Source organism: Nuphar pumila, chromosome 3, assembly GCF_984573655.1.
Source record: "Nuphar pumila chromosome 3, dmNupPumi1.hap1.1, whole genome shotgun sequence".
Taxonomy (NCBI): Eukaryota; Viridiplantae; Streptophyta; class Magnoliopsida; order Nymphaeales; family Nymphaeaceae; genus Nuphar; species Nuphar pumila.
Window position 1 is genome coordinate 78,450,843 of NC_143251.1, and position 13,084 is coordinate 78,463,926.

The window sequence follows — 13,084 nt, forward strand, 5'->3', positions numbered from 1 at the left end:
AGGCCTTTTGACCTTATAATAACTGCAACTCTGTGACTTTGATTGTTGCAGCTAGCATACTCCCATAATGGCTTTTTACACTGTTGCTTGACTAGATGAAGTCAGGTTGAAAAAAGTTGCAGCGAACTTTATATGGTCACAAGTAAACTCGTAATATGCTTTTCCAGATGTCACCTGTTTCTACGAAAGAGTTGCTAAACCTGTCCCTCAGGGTTTTAGACATAACTGGACCCCAATGCTGCCTTGATGGTTACACATTCATTGGAATCAGCATATGACTTGGTTTACTAGACTAAAATTTTGTTGCTTTTTAAAACATACCATGGCCCTATGCACCCTAGCTTACCTACTAACAAACTTTTGATTTCTCCAAGCCATCCCTTTACACCTTTCTCAATATTTAAATGAAATTTTTTTGGGAATCAGGCTAAATTTAAGATCACGTTTATAAGTGGCAATATATATATATATATATATATATATATATATATATATATATATATATATATATATATATATATATATATATATATATAGAGAGAGAGAGAGAGAGAGAGAGAGAGAGTAATGCTATGGTTCTCCGAAGTACCTTCTCTCACACACTAGAATTCATGGTGGTTGTAGGTTGTATCTTTTCAATTAAAGCTTATGGATAAAATAGGATTTTTAAAGTCAAAAAATTTTAATACATTGTGAGCAGTTGATTTTTTAAAGGTCCTAAAAAACATACATGTATGCTATAATCACGTGATCCAAAACTTGTTTTCTATTAAATAATACTTATAGGACATGATCAACAAAAAAAGTTTAAGAAATTTTAAAATCTAAAGCTTCTATTAGGTGGGAGCAAGTTCTTCGGGAGCACCTTATCAATCATTACCTATATATATATATATATGGCCACTAGAATATGTTAATTGAAAATATGTGAATTGGAGTATGAACTGAGATTTTCATGGTTTCTTTTTTCTTAAATTTCACTATAAGGATGCGATCTTGATGTCTGGTCGTATAGAAAGAGACTCTTGGACCATCCAATTATGATGCATAAAATGTTTCTTTTAAGGTTTGAAAATCAATGGCTCAGAATTTTTGTAAATATTGAAGCATAAAAAATTCACAAATTTTCATCAGAAATACATGATCCAATAGTTGATTCCTAGCAAATGGATCACGCCGAATGCATCTGCAAGGGTGCATTTGCAAAAAAGTATTTTACATATTTTCAGTTAACATATTCTAGTGACCTTATATATATATATATATATATATATATATATATATATAGAGAGAGAGAGAGAGAGAGAGAGAGAGTCTTAAACCATCCTAAATGGCATCAAAGACACAAAGTTTCAAGTGTTTGCTTATTCTGAATTAAAACATGTATTCTTTATTCTTTACTCAGTAAAAAACATATATTAGAATGCATGTTCTAAAGTGATAAAAAATTGACCGTTCATATTACACTAAAACTTTTTCATTGATCCGATTTGATTGAAAGCATAGTTTTAGGTGAATAAGCAATGGTGAACGCATCTACACATTACAATTATGGAAAATGACCGTAATGTATCGTAAAAATGATGTGTTTTCCTAAAACCCCATAATTTACTAAAATTTGCCCGATGACCAAAACCACAAATAGCCAACTTCGTTAGGACCTTTTTACTCTTCGCATGTGCAAAACTCACAAAATTCGAGCGATATATTGCTCCTCTCATCAGATATTGCAAAGTCTCACTTAAAAGTTGCTCCACATGTTTTTTTTGCATAAATCACAAAGTTCACATAATAATATTTGTGAGCATCCTTTTGAACACAAACCTCAAAACTTTGTAAATACCTAACTGGCCATATATATCCTCCTAATATGCAAAGTTCCTCCAAATATGTGAAGTTGCTTCAAATATGCAGGGTTCTGCCCAAATATGAGAAGTTCCTCCCAAATATGTGAATTTTCTCTCAAGAGATCCATAAATACATATCGATCTGCACAAATTTTTGGCACAAGAACTGCATAACTTCTCCAGTTTTATTGAATCATATATAAAGTCGGTTGTATTCATTTTGTTTCTCTTTTTTGTTTGATTCTGAAAAGAACTGAAACCCTTTTTCCTCTATAACCTTAAGCATTTTCTCTCTCTCTCTCTTTGTGGTGAGTCTCGTGAAATTTTTTTGTTGCATTTCGATGAGGTTGCGACATCATCCTTCTCATTTATTTCCTCAGTTAGGTCGAAAGCTAGGTTCCATACAAACAATCTATATATGCAAATTGTTATATTTCATTCTGAACTTTTTCCTTTTTTTTATAGATATAAGTATTTAATAATCTCATGAGTATTTGTGTTTGATTGTTACTGTCCATAGTAGTGATCCTTGTAGTGAGATATTTTCAATAGTATTTTTTGTTGTTGATAAGAAGTCAAAAGTTTCATGGACGTGATTTTTAAAACATTTAAAAGAACTCATACACTTTGACGAATATAATGAGGGAATACAACTTATAGTTATCTCAGATAGGCATGTATATGGTGAGGTTGGCTACAACAGGGTGAAACATAAATAACAATATGCTAGAGTACATATGCTTTGAAAAATGAATAAAATGAATATAATGTATTAGCAAATTCAATTTTGATTAAATGAATGAATGTAAGAGCTGTTGAGAAACTATATTTTGATGACACACAATATGATACACTGTCATATTTGATTTAATATGATATGATAATATGTCTTCTTGAAAAATGTTATATTATGACTGGATATGCTTTGCCATGTATCTAACGAGTATTTGATGCAAGGATATCTCACCAAAAAAGGATGGAGACCTTCTGTTCAAGTACAACCGTGGTGCAATCATACTCCTTGAAGAAAAAGCTTGATGAGCCATGCATTCCTAAAGATCATCTAAAGAGATCGGCTACCTCAAGATGAAGATTTTCTTCTTCTTTAGAGTCATATGTAACAAAACCTTCAGAAGCATGCATATTACATACTTCATCATAAAAGTCACTCATTCCCAAAAGCTATATTTCATAAAAGTATACGATAGTTTCAAAAAGCACCTTTTTTGAAAACCAATAATTGTACCTTCTTACAAACCTTTATGGAAAAGGTATTTTGACATGATATATTAGCTCATGATTTCAAAAAGCAATAATTGTACATTCTATCATGTATAAGACAACTTGAAAAGAAATAAAAAGAAATGATTTCAACTATGTAAGAAAAAGACAAAACATAGAAATCGGTTAGACAAAGAAAAACAAATATAATATGTTTTGAAAAGACTTTAGTTACCTTTTTACAACTCAAGAATGTCGACTTACTTGAAGTCATCATTCTCTTTGTAAAACATTAAATACCTCTTCTACAACTCTTTCTAGAAATAACTATTTTAATCTCACTCAAGAATGTCGACTTGCTTAAAGTCTTCATTCTCTCTGTAGACATTGAAAAATGCATCATAAAGCAATTCTTGATATGACTATTTACAAATAAAGATCTCAAAGCATTTATTGTACTTATACTCATTTAAGTAAAGAAGTGACAATTTCTAAATAAAATATTTAAGTACTACAAATCATTAATTATAATAAAGAAAAAACTACATGATGGCTTACACATCCAACGTTCAATGTACTATTATAAGAAAAAAACTTTTTACATAAAATATATCATACCTAAAATATTACAACGACTAGTGTACCCCAAATACTACTTTTATGGAAAGAAGACTTTTTCGAAAATCCATAAAGATGTTTTTTTTTAAATGACTTGACATCTCACATCCCAAAAAGACTATCATTTAAAAAAGGCAACGACTATTTTTCTAAGGCTATATAAACACAATCAAATTACTTATTCACATAAGGGACATGTGAGCTTACAACAAGAAAAATTCCTATTCGATATTTGAAAGAGAGCCTTGAAAAAGAAAAAGAAAAGAAAGAGAAAAAGTCAAGAATAGCTCTTTGAAAAAGAGTATCTTCTGAGTGAAAAGAACAGAACATTCTGAGAATCCTTCATTCGTGCATTCATATCATTCTGAAGGTTCTATAGAAAGTATTGTAACTTTCTGTTAATCACTATATTCCTTCTTTGCTGAAAGAAGTAGACCTCTGTGAAAGAGGGTGTGTTCCTTCTTTGTTGAAAGAAGTAGACCTCTGTGAAAGAGGGTGTGCCCCTTCTCTGTTGAGAGAAGAAGACCTCTATGAAAGAGGGTGTGCCCCTTCTCTGTTGAGAGAAGAAGACCTCTGAGGAAGAGGGTGTTGTACTATTTATCCGGTAACTCGGATGTTATAGTGGAAAGCTCAAGTGGTTTGCTTGGGGACTGGATGTAGATCTGGAAATTGATCGAACCAGTATAAATTCTGTGTTTTATGTGTTGTGCCTTATTGCATTTTATTTTTATTTTATCGATCTTTACAGTATTTCACTATTCACCCCCCCCCCCCTCTAGTGGAATTTCATTTGGTATCAGAGCAGGTTTGCTGGTTTCGACATAACAAGTCCTCCAGCACAAATGGCATCTACCTCTTATGCTCGTGATATTGAAGGTCAACACGCATCTCGTCCTCCTTTCTTCAACGGTTCCAACTATGGATACTGGAAATGCAGAATGGCTATATTTCTCAAATCCATAGATTTTGCTGTATGGAAAATTGTTGAGCATCCATACACATCTCCATCCGCAGACTATAGCTTATGGTCTGATGAAGAGAAGAAAAATGACAAATCTAAATGCAAAGGCTATGAATGCCTTATATTGTGCCATTGATCAAAATGAATTCAATAGAATATCTATTTGTGAATCTGCATATGATATTTGGCATTCTCTGAAGGTTATTCATGAAGAAACCAACAAAGTGAAAGAAGCCAAAATCTCATCTCTTGTCCAAAAATATGAGTTGTTCAAAATGAACAAAGATGAACCCATCACAGAGATGTTTACAAGATTCACCAACATCACCAACGACCTGAAATCTCTGGGAGAAACCTATTCCCAGATAGATAAGGTGAAGAAAATCTTGAGATCTCTCACAACTGATTGGGAGAAAAAGACTACAGCAATTGAAGAAGCTCAAGATTTATCCAAGCTTACCCTGGATGAATTAATAGGCAATCTTATGACCTATGAAGTTCATATGAAGGAAAGAAGGGAAGAGGAACAACCTACAAAGAAAACTCTAGCCTTTTCAGCTCTTTCTGAGAATAAGGACTCAGAAAAAAAATCTGAAATTGCGCTACTCACTAGAAAATTCCAGCGCTTCATGAGAAAAAACCGGCTTCAAAATAAGCATAAGGAAAGAAAAGAATCTAAGGAAGATTCCATGTGCTATCAATGTAACAAGCCAGGTCACATGAGACGTGACTGTCATCTCCTAAAAAGAAAATCCAAAACCGAGGAACCAAAGAAAATGTTCTTCAAGAAAAAGGCTCTGCATGCTCAATGGGATGATTCAGAACCATCCACAAGTGAAGAGTCAAGTGATGATAAAGCTGAAACCGTCAACATGTGCTTCATGGCAGAAAGCTCTTTAAGTGAATCCCTTGATTTTTCTTTTGAAGAACTTCAAAATGCCTTTCAGGAACTTTTTGAAGAATCAAGAAAAACGATTCTAAAAAATAAACATTTGAAATCTGAAAATCTAGAGCTTATGTTGAAAAATGAAAAACTCAGTATTGAAAATTTTGAGTTACAAAAGAAAATTTTTTTGATTACTTCTGAAATCTCTTCTACTAGCTCCAAGACTAAAAATCTTCAAGTAGAAATTTCAGAATTAAAAAGTAAAACTGAAAACCTTATGAAAATGGTTCTTAAGTTTACTAAAGGAAAAGAGAACCAGGATAAACTCCTATCCTCTCAAAAAGTCGCTTTCTACAAGAGTGGTATTGGGTACTCTCATTTTAACAAACCTTCTTGTATGAATCAAAAGACCATTTTTGTCAAAGGTTCTTCTTATAAATCCTTGTACTCCTCTAAAGTTATAGACAAACCCAAATCAAAATGGATATGGGTTCCTAAGTCTAACAAAAAGGGACCTGATTGGGTACCACAAAGGATTTTTACTTGATATTTTGCAGGCTCCAAAGAAGAAGAACAGATGGATACTAGACAGTGGATGTTCAAAACACATGACAGGACATCCAGATCTTTTTGCTGTTCTTCATCATAAAGAAGGAGGAACTGTCACCTTTGTAGATAACAACAAAGGTTTGATAATTGGTATTGGTAATTTTGGCAATATTGATGAACCTCTTATCAAAGATGTTCTCCTTGTTAAAGGCTTAAAACATAACCTTCTAAGTATAAGTCAAATGTGTGACACAGGTTATAATGTTAGCTTTAAACATGATGCTTGTCTTATAGCAGACACCAACGAAAACATCATTTTAAAAATTATAAGAAGAAATAATATTTATGAATTATATCTAGAAAACATTATTGAACATTGCCTTATAGCTAATAACGACACTCAACATTTATGGCACATGAGAATGGGTCATGTCAACTCCAAGTACATGTCTAAATTAGCTAAACACAAGTTAGTACGTGGGTTACCTAAAATATCTTTTAAAAAGAATTTTTTTTTGTGATGCATGTCAATTAGGAAAATTGTCAAAATCATCTTTCAAATAAAAAAATATTGTTTCAAGTAAAAGACCTTTAGAGCTTCTCCACCTGGATCTTTTTGGTCCTTCTAGAGTAGCTAGTTTTAATCATAACAAATATGCTTTTGTCATTGTAGATGATTACTCAAGATTTACTTGGGTTATATTTTTGAAAAACAAAAGTGATGCGTTTTGTAAATTCGAAATTTTATGTAAAAAGCTACAAAATGAAAAAACTTGTTCTATTATAAAAATCCGTAGTGACCATGGAGGAGAATTTGATAATGAACTTTTTGTAATTTTTTGTAACTTACATGGTATTGCTCATAACTTTGCCTTTCCTAGAGTTGCACCTCAAAATGGTGTAGTAGAAAGAAAGAATAGAACCCTTCAGGAATCAGCTAGAACTATGCTCCAACATAATAATCTTGCTAAATATTTTTGAGCAGAAGCTGTTAATACTGCATGCTATATAACAAATAGAGTTCTTATTAGGCCCTTATTAAATAAAACTCCTTATGAATTATTCTATGACAGAACTCCAAGAATAGACTACTTTAAAGTCTTTGGGTGTAAATGTTTTATCCTTAACACAAAAGATAGCCTTGATAAATTTGATCCTAAATCTGTTGAAGGCATATTCTTAGGATATTCAAGTCATACTAAAGCATACAGAGTTTTCAATAAGAGTTCAAATACTATTGAAGAATCTATGCATGTCAGTTTTTGTGAATCTATTGATCAATCTATTCATAAGACTAACGATGATGATGTTGAAAGTACAGATTTGTTCCTAGATAACACAGCTAAATCTAATGAAGATGATCATCAAAGAACATTTGTTTAAATCAGATATCATCCTCAAAAGCAGATTTTAGGAGACCTGACCAAGGGAGTTCAAACCTGAGCTCAGCTGGAACAGATTGCAAACATGGCATTCATTTCTCAACTTGAACCAAAGAAGATTGATGAAGCCATCATCGATGAGTTTTGGATGCTAGCCATGACTGAAGAACTGAATCAATTCCAAAGAAATGATGTTTGGGATCTTGTACCAAGACCAAAGGATCATCAGATCATTGGGACAAGATGGATCTTCAGAAACAAGCTAGATGAAACAGGTAATGTTATAAGAAACAAGGCAAGACTAGTAGCTCAAGGATACAACCAGAAGGAAGGTATTGACTTTGATGAAACTTTTGCTCCTATTGCTAGACTTGAATCTATTAGAATGTTTTTAGCATATGCAAGCTATATGGATTTCAAACTATATCAAATGGATGTTAAAAGTGCGTTTCTAAATGGTTTTATAAATGAAGAAGTCTATGTAAAACAACATTCAGGCTTTGAAAATGAACAATATCCAGATCATGTTTTCAAACTAAAATGTGCCTTATATGGATTAAAACAAGCACCTCGTGCTTGGTATGACAGACTAAAAACCTTTTTATTAAAAACTGGTTTTTCTGTAGGCAAAGCAGACTCTACTCTATTTGTGAAAATAGTGAATGGTCATACCCTAATTGTTCAAATTTATGTGGACGATATCATCTTTGGATCTACTAACATCACTCTCTGTGAAGATTTTTCTAAGTCCATGCAGAAAGAATTTGAAATGAGTATGATGGGAGAACTCACCTACTTTCTTGGACTGCATATTAAGCAAACCAAGGATGGAGTCTTCATTAATCAATCTAAGTATGCTCATGAACTTCTAAAGAGGTTCAACATGAACTCAACTGCTTCAAAGAATACTCCTATGAGCACAACTACTGTTTTGGACAAAGATGAAGATGGTAAGTCTGTAGACACAAAGGTATACCGAGGTATGATAGGATCACTACTCTATTTAACTACTAGCCGTCCAGATATTATGTTCAGTGTTTGCTTGTGTGCTAGATTTCAGTCAAATCCAAAAGAATCACATCTTAAAGCTGTAAAAAGAATAATGAGATATTTAAAAGACACAGTTGATTTTGGATTATTTTATTCAAAATATTCTACATTTGATTTAATCTCATACAGCGATGTTGACTTTGTTGGAAGTAAATCTGACAGAAAAAGCACAAGTGAAGCATGTCATATGCTAGGGAACTCACTAGTTTCATGGTTCAGTAAGAAACAAAACTGTGTATCTTTATCTACTACTGAAGCTGAATACATAGCTGCTAGCCTAGCATGCACTCAAGTCATCTGGATGAAACAAACTTTAAATGACTTTGATCTAATTTTTGAAAATACAACTATTTTTTGTGATAATACTAGTGCTATAAATTTATCTAAGAATCCTATTTTACACTCACAAACTAAGCATATTCAAGTAAGACATCACTTCTTAAGAGAACAAGTCTTGAACAACATAATTAAACTCGAATTTATATCCACCAATCAACAGTTAGCAAACATCTTCACTAAACCTTTAAAACACGAAGACTTTACACGAATTAGAAGAGAATTAGGAATATGCAAATCAAGTGACTTATAATTAATCACACTTATTAAAACATCTTATGAGTTCTGATAAAGTATTTATTTTAAACTGATTCCCTCTTATCAATCTTTTTATTTTTTTTTATATCATATACATTTTCTTTTTAGTCAAACTATGTCTCCATATTCACGTATACTCTAACCACACTCATCATGATACATTCTTTATGTCTTTCAACTTGTCATCTTTCAAGTACACATCAATAATAACTTCTTGTCTTATTTCCTTTAAGTAAAGCTATCATGACTTTGTTCACATCACTCATCTCATAACACCTTTTATCAATTTTGTCTTTTAGTGAAAAACCTCTCTTACGATAAGCTAGCCCCTCTTCAACATGATATTGTAATCCTCACTTATTTTATTAGACCTTTTTTCTTAGCTTCTTACAGTCAAATGATATATCCCTTATCATGACTTCCTTTCCTCAACACACTTCACTAAAACTTTACTTAAGTAGAGAATAGCATGATAAAACCACTTTATGAGAAATATTGTCTTTCAAACTTGAGTCACAATCCTTCTTATTTTTTATTACTCACCGCCTTTTTTTTACGTATAAGATTTACTATATCATCTTTTATATCATACCTTAAGTACAATCTATTTTTGTTCTTTCCTCCTTCACATCTTTTATGAAAAATTATAAAAACTCATTCTCAACTTGTCCTTCATTTGTTATTATTTTCATGAGTACTATTGTGCCACTCTTTTTCTCTCTCTCTTCATACGAAGTAAACCTCTGTCCATAACCATTGACCCCTTTACAATTTTTTAATGTTTCATCCTTTTCAAAAACCATGAACTCCCTCCAAACGAGATTCATTAAAACCATGTCCTATAAAGCAAAACATCAATTCATGTCAATCATAACCTTACTTTATGTCATACATCTCATATCTAACCTCAAGAGATATTGTCCTTTATGACTATTCTCACTCCTTCCATGCATATCCATAAAAATATTTCTTAAATAAGAAATTATTGCATCTCTCACTCAAATATCATTTTTGTCTTATTCCAAACTCCTTCACGAATTTAGAATGCTTTCACATAAAGTAAAAACATCATATAAAAAATTGTTTGTTTTATTAGGCCATTATTTCTTTCACTCTATAACAATCTTTATATCTCATCACTTCGTTTCACGAAAATCTTTGAAATCCAAAAACCTTGTCCAATAGGACACTTCTTACTCAATTCATGACACACATCACAATCCGAAAAACTCTCCCATAGTAAATTTTTCTCTATATAGAAAAATTATTTAAAAACTATGTCATTCTTGATCTACATACTAATATAATACACTATACTCCAAAAACTGTTTTGATTTATCATTCACATGCTATACTCACGAATTTCCTTATTCAACTAAAATCTAAAAATCATACACTTCAAATGTCATTCATTTCTTATCACAATTATTTTCTTCCTTCTATTTAATAGATTGAGACATCTCTCACCAATTCCACACGAATTTCTCTATCTTCATACAAGCTATCACTCTTTCCAAACTCTTCTTTCTTAATCTCTTTTCAAGTACTTACAATGGCATCCTCCTCCTCATCCGACATTAACATCCTTGAAGCTTTGGAGTTGAGATTTCCAGATCTCATTCACACATATCACTCCATAAACTCCCTGACCATCCAACCAGGTAAATTAGTCCATCTAGAAGCCTTTCCATCATTCGATTTACAATCCTCTCTTTCCGACTTTATTCATGTCCTAGCCTCTCCACAATTAATGCTCATCTATCCTCATCTTATCAAAGTGTTCTACACAAACCTTTCTGTCGACCATGATCACTCTATCATCACTTCCATGGTACATGGAAAAATCTTCTCCTTCGACATCTCTAAGCTAGGCTACATTCTGAACATATCTTTCTACGGGATTGAACTTCCCAACATTGTTTTTCTCGACCAATCCGTGTTTAAGAAAGTCCTCCTCTCCACTCGCTTCACCCACTTTCCGTGGCATGAAAGGAACTTAAAGCCTCATGCACTGTTACTGTCTAAAATTATTTCCTTCAATGTAGTCCCTAAGTCGCCCTCTAGGGGATTTATTGCAAATGAAGTCTCCCTTCTTCTTTATGCAATCTTTTGTGCCTTTCCCATCAACTGGTCCAGTGTCATCTTCCACAACATGATTAACTTTCGTTCCTTTTAGTCTCTTCCATTTGGGTACTTCATTACTCTCATTCTTGAATTCTTCCAAATACCTCTTGCAACCGATGTCGTCTATCACTCCAACCGCACGTTTGATGACTCCTCTCTCCATGAGATAGAGTCCTCTCACCTAAACACTGACGACGACGGCCCTCAAGAAGCAGATCAAGCAGCAACTTCTGACCTTGACATCTTCTCAGCACTTGTCAATGTCCAGAACACCCAGGATCTCCTTCTCAAGAGTCAAGCATCACTACAAATCGGCCAAGATGAATTACTAAGGAAGTTTCACCCCTCATCCGGCTACAAATGAACTCTTCATTCATGTCGTCTGTAATAACTTTAACTATTTTTTTTGGTCTGTAATAACTCTACTTACTCTGATCCCCTCCTTTTTGTCCATGACAAAGGGGGAGAAAACTTGTCTCCAATAGGAGAAAAATACTCTTTGACATTTTTTTTATGATATTATCATTACTATGCATATTGTCTTTTTGACAGGAGGAGCATATTTTGTCATCATCAAAAAGGGGGAGAATGTTGAGAAACTATATTTTGATGACACATAATATGATACACTGTCATATTTGATTTAATATGATATGATAATATGTCTTCTTGAAAAATGTTATATTATGACTGAATATGTTTTGCCATGTATCTAACGAGTATTTGATGCAAGGATATCTCACCCAAAAAGGATGAAGACCTTCTGTTCAAGTACAACCGTGGTGCAATCATACTCCTTGAAGAAAAAGCTTGATGAGCCATGCATTCCTAAAGATCATCTAAAGAGATCGGCTACATCAAGATGAAGATTTTTTTCTTCTTTAGAGTCATATGTAACAGAACCTTCAGAAGCATGCATATTACATACTTCATCATAAAAGTCACTCATTCCCAAAAGCTATATTTCATAAAAGTATACGATAGTTTCAAAAAGCACCTTTTTTAAAAACCAATAATTGTACCTTCTTACAAACCTTTATGGAAAAGGTATTTTGACATGATATATTAGCTCATGATTTCAAAAAGCAATAATTGTACCTTCTATCATGTATAAGACAACTTGAAAAGAAATAAAAAGAAATGATTTCAACTATGTAAGAAAAAGACAAAACATAGAAATCGGTTAGACAAAGAAAAACAAATATAATATGTTTTGAAAAGACTTTAGTTACCTTTTTACAACTCAAGAATGTCGACTTACTTGAAGTCATCATTCTCTTTGTAAAACATTAAATACCTCCTCTACAACTCTTTCTAGAAATAACTATTTTAATCCCACTCAAGAATGTCAACTTGCTTAAAGTCTTCATTCTCTCTGTAGACATTGAAAAATGCATCATAAAGCAATTCTTGATATGACTATTTATAAATAAAGATCTCAAAGCATTTATTGTACTTACACTCATTTAAGTAAAGAAGTGACAATTTCTAAATAAAATATTTAAGTACTACAAATCATTAATTATAATAAAGACAAAACTACATGATGGCTTACACATCCAACGTTCAATGTACTATTGTAAGAAAAAAACTTTTTACATAAAATATATCATACTTAAAATATTACAACGACTAGTGTACCCCAAATACTACTTTTATGGAAAGAAGACTTTTTCGAAAATCCATAAAGATGTTTTTTTTTAAATGACTTGACATCTCACATCCCAAAAAGACTATCATTTCAAAAAGACAACGACTATTTTTCTAAGGCTATATAAACACAATCAAATTACTTATTCACATAAGGGACATGTGAGCTTACAACAAGAAAAATTCCTATTCGATATTTGAA